The 6,871-nt window shown below is 50.5% G+C and overlaps 1 long non-coding RNA gene across 1 annotated transcript; it reads left to right on the forward strand.

Moving 5' to 3' along the window:
- The first annotated feature begins 2,007 nt into the window (after positions 1-2,007).
- LOC135174047 (uncharacterized) lies at positions 2,008-5,010 on the forward strand. Its single transcript, XR_010301693.1, has 2 exons — positions 2,008-2,639; positions 4,728-5,010. It is a non-coding gene; the product is annotated as an uncharacterized LOC135174047 (long non-coding RNA).
- Positions 5,011-6,871: the final 1,861 nt, after the last annotated feature.

Below are 6,871 nucleotides of genomic sequence, written 5' to 3' on the forward strand. Positions count from 1 at the left end.
TTTCCAGCCCGATGCGGATCCTCTTTGCGATGTGTCTTGCTTCACGATTCCATGCCACGCCTCTTCCACCATCAGTGTCAGCTGCTGCTGAGGAAGAAGGATAGACTTAGGCTTCAGTAGCACCTCCTCCTCCATGCCCGAGGAAAACAGGGACCTCCCCAGAGGCACCACCCCTAGTCCGAGTGCCTTTGCGCTCAGCTGGCAGCCCGTGTGGGGTGCCCGCGTCCTTAGCGGGGTGCGGGTGTAGATGGCCCTAAACTGGAGAGAAGGAGCCTCCGTAGGCCCCTGGGACCAGGGTTGCCCTGCCGGTCGGCGCCCGCTCAGTGCCCTGGCGTCCCAGGCGCTTTTTGATGCCAGCAGCGAGTGCAGCGCGCCGTAAGCAGGATCGTGTAGCCTCCGCGGCGGCTGCTTTGCGTGCCCAGCTGGATTTGTGCGGGGTTCCCGCCTCGCAGCCCGTCTCCAGTCCTGACCGGGAGCGTGCCGTGCGCCGCTTGGGTGAGACAAGGCAAAGTGGGAGGGCTTTGCGGCGCTGGGGCTGCCTGCGGGTGGGAAGCTGGCCGGGTGGTGCCCCTGGGGAGGTGCCCATTTCCCACGTGTGCGGTTGGGGAGGCGCCAGTGAGGCCTAAGCCTGCCCTTGCTCGGCGGTTGCTGGAGCCGACAGCGGAAGAGGCACGACAGAGAACGGCGAGGTAAAGGACGTTGAGAAGAGGCGGGCCGTCGGTCTGGAGAAGAGGAGACGGGCGAGGCGCTCTGGGCAAAGGGAGCCGCTCCTGACCGAAGGTGTGGTAAGTCGAGAGCTTTGCCGTCACCTCGAGTGTGGCCTGTGTGGCTTTGCGCTGGACAACCTCCACGTAAGTAGGACTCGGTCTTTGCTTGTGCCGTCGTTTGCCTTTTGGCGGTTTGGTCCTTTGGCTGCCCGGAGCCCGGCTGCCCTGTAAGGAAGGCGCGAGGCGGTGTCTCCACGCCCGTTGGGGAAAGGGATCAACCTGGTCCCCGAGCCCCCCCTGTAAGCGGGGTCGGGTCCTTTCCGCAGCCCCGGCAGCTTGTCAGCTGTGGGCTGCCTGTGCAGCGTGACCCCCTGTACTCGGGGCGTGTCGCGGCTTTTGTCCTTTGGCCGCCCCTGAGGGCCTTTGGTGTCCCGAGGCTTCCCTGAGCTCGGCAGAGTCTGGTGCGGCCAAGTCTGACCCTCTTCTCTCCTGCTGCGGGGTAAGGATGACTGTCCCATCGGTGGCTGCCCAGAGCTTGCTCCCTCTCCTGGGAAGAGATGTGCGTATGGCCCCCTCCCTTGCCTCTGTGTGTGTGTGCTTGTGTGCCTGAGCGTGCTTGTGGTGTAGGTTGCTGTGAAAAGTGCTGTAGCTTAGCTTAGGCTTCCCAGGAGGGAAAGAGGGGCTCTGGGCAGTAACAGGGGAGTCTCCTCGGAGTGCCCGAGCGGAGTGGGAGCTCAGCTTGCCCCTCCTTGTCCTGTAGGGACAGAGCGTAGGCCCTGTTGTTGAGGGCCTGGGTGTGTGCCTCTGTGGCAGCCTGTCCTGTTGTCAAGGTGGCATCTGAAGGGCCCTGTAGTCGGGGCCTGTGTGATGAGCTGTGGAGCCTTGTGTCCCTGTGTGTCGCCAGGAGCGGCCCGAGGTCCCGGTGAGCAGGTCCTAGGAGGCTGTTTTGGGCAGCTGAGTGGAGCGCACGTTCCTGGGCCCTTAGAGGGTGGAGGTGGCTCCCTGGGCTCCTGAAGAGGTGTTGCTGTGCTGCAGGCAGGTGGGCCGTCCCGTAAGTTGGGCGCAGTCCGGAGCCCGTGGCTCCGTAGGCGTTTTTGGGAGTGCCGAGGCGAGAGCGGCCGCCCTGTAAGCGGGGCCGTGCGTCGCGGTGCCCGGCGGGAGGTTGGAGGGAACCCCCCTGTAATCAGGGTGGGTATGTCTGGCCCCAGGCTTTCAGAGGGATGGCGTCAGGTTTGTTTATCTCAGCGTGTACTCCTCGGCCCCAGGCTTAGTGTTGGTGGAGTCTCCCGCCATGACCCAGGTCTTTGGCTGCGAAAGCCCGCTGCCTGGCTCCTGAGTCTGCTTCCTGTAGCTGCGGGACCAGTTTGAGGTCTCCATGACCCCTTCTCAGACGCAGGTCTTGTGTAGCCCCAAACTGTTCCACGAACCCAGAATATTTGACAGAAGCTTTTCATGAAAATGGTTTGTAAAGATGGGAAGAGACCTCTCATTGAGGTAGTTGACTTCTAGTCCTTGGACTTGGCATTGAAGTTGAGACGTGGTCTTGAACTCTCTTCTTCTTGGAGTTTGGGAATGGTCAGACCCATGATCTTGATGATTTTTTGTTTCAAATTGAGGTGATTCGAAATGGCTATGACATAAAGCTAAAGCTCTGCTGTACCCTGAGGATACATAGTACCCGTGCTGCCCTTAGCATTAGTTGTATCCTTTTTATTGAGTACATCCATTGGTGAAATGACCACAGGAGATGTGGAGTTCTCATCTCACTGAAGTTCTTAGAAAAGTTGTGTTTTGCTGCCCACCATGCGTGTCTCTGCTATGAATGTGCAAGCGGGAGGAGTGGCTGATACTTCTTGAAGCTGTGCTACTCTTCAGGCCCATTTTAGCAGGTTGGGGAGCTGCAGACAGGACACCTGAGGAAGGTCAGCAAAGGTAAGTGTGGAGTCCTGCATGTGGGGAGAAAGAAGTATTAGATGTTGTATCTTTCATCCCGCTGTGTTCTAAAATCTCTTAAGAACAAGTGCTGGCTTGGTAGAGTGCATCTATTTCGTCTATTATATATAAAGGCTTCTAGACTATAACCTCAAATAGAGCTGCATGAGGTTTTCTATATACACAACTCATATTTTGAAAACAGTGAATTTTCCATTGTGTGTGTTTGTAGCAGACATGATGAGATGGGTGAAGGAAGAGAATTATCCTTAAGGACATTGTTTAAGTATTGAAATGACAGCATGGTGATGATGGTAATGGGAAAGGCTCTTGGAAAGCACATGTTAAGAGGGGTGAAGGTTGTGGGGTGGTTAGGAATGTTCTTAGGAGACATTTGTATAGAGGCCAAAGAGAGGATGGTGCAGATGAAGAGAATGTTATCTAGAGTTGTAAGGAGCCCAGAAGAAGACAGGAGAACCAATTCTAAGCTGGCTAGGGAGATATTGTGTTACAGGTGCCAGCATTCTAGAGGTTGGTGACAAGCCTGCAAACCACATAGGGCCACTTAAAAAGGCAAGTGGAATCGACTAATACATAGCAAGCTCTCTTGGTAAGATTACACTGTGGGCATGCCTTTGGTTGGCTGTGCTACTGAGGTACCCTTCTGGAGGAGATTTGCCACAGACATCTAGGAAGTGGACCACACTTGAGCAGGGAATTAAGCTTCTGAGGGAGTTTGCTGTAAAGGAAATACTTTCTGGAGATGACGGTATGCAGAATCCTGATGAAATTCCTGTTGGAAAATGTCTTTGAAAGAAACTTCTTGACATTAGATGGAGGAGCAAGTTTAATAGTTTGGTAAACAGGTTTGTGTGAGAGAACAACGATGGAAGACTTCCTACAGTTGGTGAATTCCCTGACCAAATGAGGCAGTTAGAGGACATTTTGTCCCACACTTCTTTAGTGTCTGCTTTAAAAACTCAGGCTGCAGAAACGAAAGGTAGAATAAAAAAGATGGAGGAGGCCCTTAAAATCTCCATATCTAAGTTGGTGAAGGAAAAAGCATTTCATCTGGAGATGAATCCAGTACCAGTTGAACAGTTTACCTCAGGAGTGGAAACACAGTTGGACAATGTGTCATTCGGTCATCCACAATGCATTGGAGAAAGGTAAAGTCCCAGAACATCTGCAATTCATCAATGACAACATTGTGTGGGACCAAACTGCTGAGGAAGCCTTTGAGAAAGGTAACACAATAATTGACATTTGGTTGAAGGCAGGTTTTACCATAAAGAGGACAAAGTAAAAGGACCTGCCAGACAAATACAGGCAGGATGGTCACTGTCCCATTCCACAGGATGTGCTAAAGGAATTCTCCACCATGGCAGTTCCTGTGACTAAAGAAGACCCTTCCAGTTTCTTGGGTGCAGTGGGATTTTTGGAAACCTGGATTCAGTCAGATTGTTAAACCTCTGCAAGATGTGACTTGTGAAAGGAGCAATTTTGAGTAGGGACCTGAGCGGCAAGCAGCCTTTGATCAGATCAAGTGAGTAGTCCGTGCAGTGGGCTTGGGAGCAGTTCAGACTGGTCCAGACACGAAAAACATTCTGCATCCAAATGCAAGTGGCAGTGGCCCAACCTGGAGCCTTTTGGCAGAGAGCTCCAAATGAGACATGTGGTTGTGCACTTGGTTTCTGGAGTCATTGGTGCAGAGGTTCAGGAGTGAATGACATTCCAAAAGAGAAAGAAATACTAGCGGCTCCTGAAAGAGTAAAAGCACTTCTGAAGTAATTTGAACAGAGTCACAACTTTCAGCTTCTAGATTACCAGTTCTGAACTGGATGTTCAAAGGCAAAGGTTTCTCACCACATCATGCCACAGATGCACCCTGGTTTAAGTGGATAGCTTTGGTAAGCCTAGGAGCACAAATGGGTACTCTTGCATGACCTGGTCTGGTGGAAGTGTTCACTAATTGGCCAGAAGGTACAAACTGTCCCAAATCTCCAGTAGAGAGAGTAACCTGTGATGAGGAATTTTCTCCTTATGGTGATCTCTCTGATCAGGACAAGAACAATGCTTTGTTGACAGACGATTCCTGTCGTCTTGTCGGGAAGAAGCAAAGATGGAAGTCAGCAGTCTGGAGTCCCGGCAGGAGAGTTACAGAAGTGAGAGATGGAGAAGGTGAATCCAGTCAATTTGCTGAAGTAAAAGCTGTCCAGCTTGCTCTTGATGTGGCCGAATGTGAAAACTTGGCTATCCTTTACCTCTACGCTGACTCGTGGGTGGTAGCCAATACTCTATAGGGTTGTCTAAAAGACTGGAAAAAGAACTGGTGGCAGATGAATAAAAGTCTATTTGGTGTGCTGGTCTATGGGAGGAAATTGATGGTTGCCTTGAGAAAATGCCAGTGCAAGTGCAGCGCAGAAACACACACAGGCCTAAGAACAAAGCTACTCAGGAATGTAAACACAACCATGGGGCAGATCAAGCTGCTACAGTTTCTCAAGTTGATACAAAGTATGATCTTGACCTCAATAGGAAACATGGAGGTGAGCTGTTCTGGGCTTGGTGGGCCCTTCATTCATTTGGACACCAAGGCCGAGATGCAACTTACTGGTGAGCATGTGACACGTCAGTGGACTTCTCCATGGATCACAGGATATTAGGGGTTGGTAGGTAAATAGGGTGTGTGATACGGTAGAAGTAACCACTAGGTGTGTGGAATAGGCTGCATGCTGTTTTTTAATGAACGAATCACAAGATGCCAGAATGTACTAACTGCCACATGAACAGAACTCAAAGTGTCTAAGAGATACACAGTAAAGGTCTTGGGAATCTTGCGGCGTTTGCCACAGTCGAGGTTCTGTAAACAGAACGGGACCTGCACAATCAGGTTTGTTGCAAACAGTTGATGGTAATAAAATTCCTGTTGTGCGTGAAAAGAATCTGTTAGGAAAAGCTGTTTGGGAACTTTCTCCTTTGGGTGAAGAGAAACCTGTGCGAGGGGTGGTTTCCCCTGAAGGTCCTGGTCATCCATACCGGGTAATGCAGGAGAATGGTGAAATCCAGTGTATTCCAGGAAGAAATCTAATTTTAGATGAGAGACTTAAACCTCAGAGCGCATAATAGAAGCTGTAAGAACTTGTGTTTGAGGTACAATGCGGCATCAAAAAGACGAATCTTTGAGAGATCTACAGTACAAGGGCATGAAGCTATGTCACTTGGGAGTTCCTGTTTTCATGTCATCTGTGAAGAGACAAACCGTTTCCTGTCTTCTGGTCTTTTGAGTCGCCTCTGTCTAAGATAGCTGGAATGAAGTATGAAGTGGTGTTGCAGAGGGGAAATGAATTGGTGGGAGATGATAGTCTACAAAAACATATAATTTATTAACTTTAATATTCTGAACTCTTGCCAACCCCAACCACTGAATTGTAATATTAATATTTGTTCTTACATGCTTATGGAAGACATTCTAGGAATATCAGCAAACAGAACTATTATTATCTAGCAAACATTCAAACTATAAACAGAGAGAGGAATTTCCCCACAGCCAAATGCCACTTGGGGTCAATCTGCTGCTTGCCCACTAGGTGGGCGGAAGCTCGTTCTGCTTTATGGCAGAAGGCAGTAGAGAATTACAGAGACATTTAAAGCATTTACTCACAAATTCCTATTAATCGTCTATCACCCTCCGGGGCTATGTCACAGCCTATACAAGTGTCCAATCTTCAGGGCGCTCTGCCCATGGACTTCAAGGCTGAGTTCCTCCTGGTTTCAGGGGAAAGGATGCAGACATGCAGACAATCTCTGACTTTGTTCTCATGTCTTCTTCTGACAGGACCTGAGGTGCAGGAGGATGTCATACAGTCTCAGCACGACGTCCCGCTGGCCATGCAGGCCGATCACGTGCAGACAGTCAAGGGTCTGCTCCTGGTAACTTGCGGCAGTGGAGTTTACCAGGCAGCAGTAAGGCAGCGGTCGTGCAATAGGGTGGATGGGAGACTGGGCTCCGTAGAGAAAGGCAGGCAATACAAGCAAATAGCAACAAGCAGTGAAGCAAAAGCAAGCAAGCAGGCAGGCACTTTGTTTACCTGTGTACCTCCTATTTATCACATGTGGGCTGAGAATAATGGCCCCTTGGCTGTCAGAATGACCAATGAGCTTGGCAGTTAACCAAAGCATACCATAATAGGCAAGGGCCACAGGCCTGGCCTCCTCCAAATATGGGGATA

This window comes from Pogoniulus pusillus, unplaced genomic scaffold (genome assembly GCF_015220805.1).
Source record: "Pogoniulus pusillus isolate bPogPus1 unplaced genomic scaffold, bPogPus1.pri scaffold_238_arrow_ctg1, whole genome shotgun sequence".
Lineage (NCBI taxonomy): Eukaryota > Metazoa > Chordata > Aves > Piciformes > Lybiidae > Pogoniulus > Pogoniulus pusillus.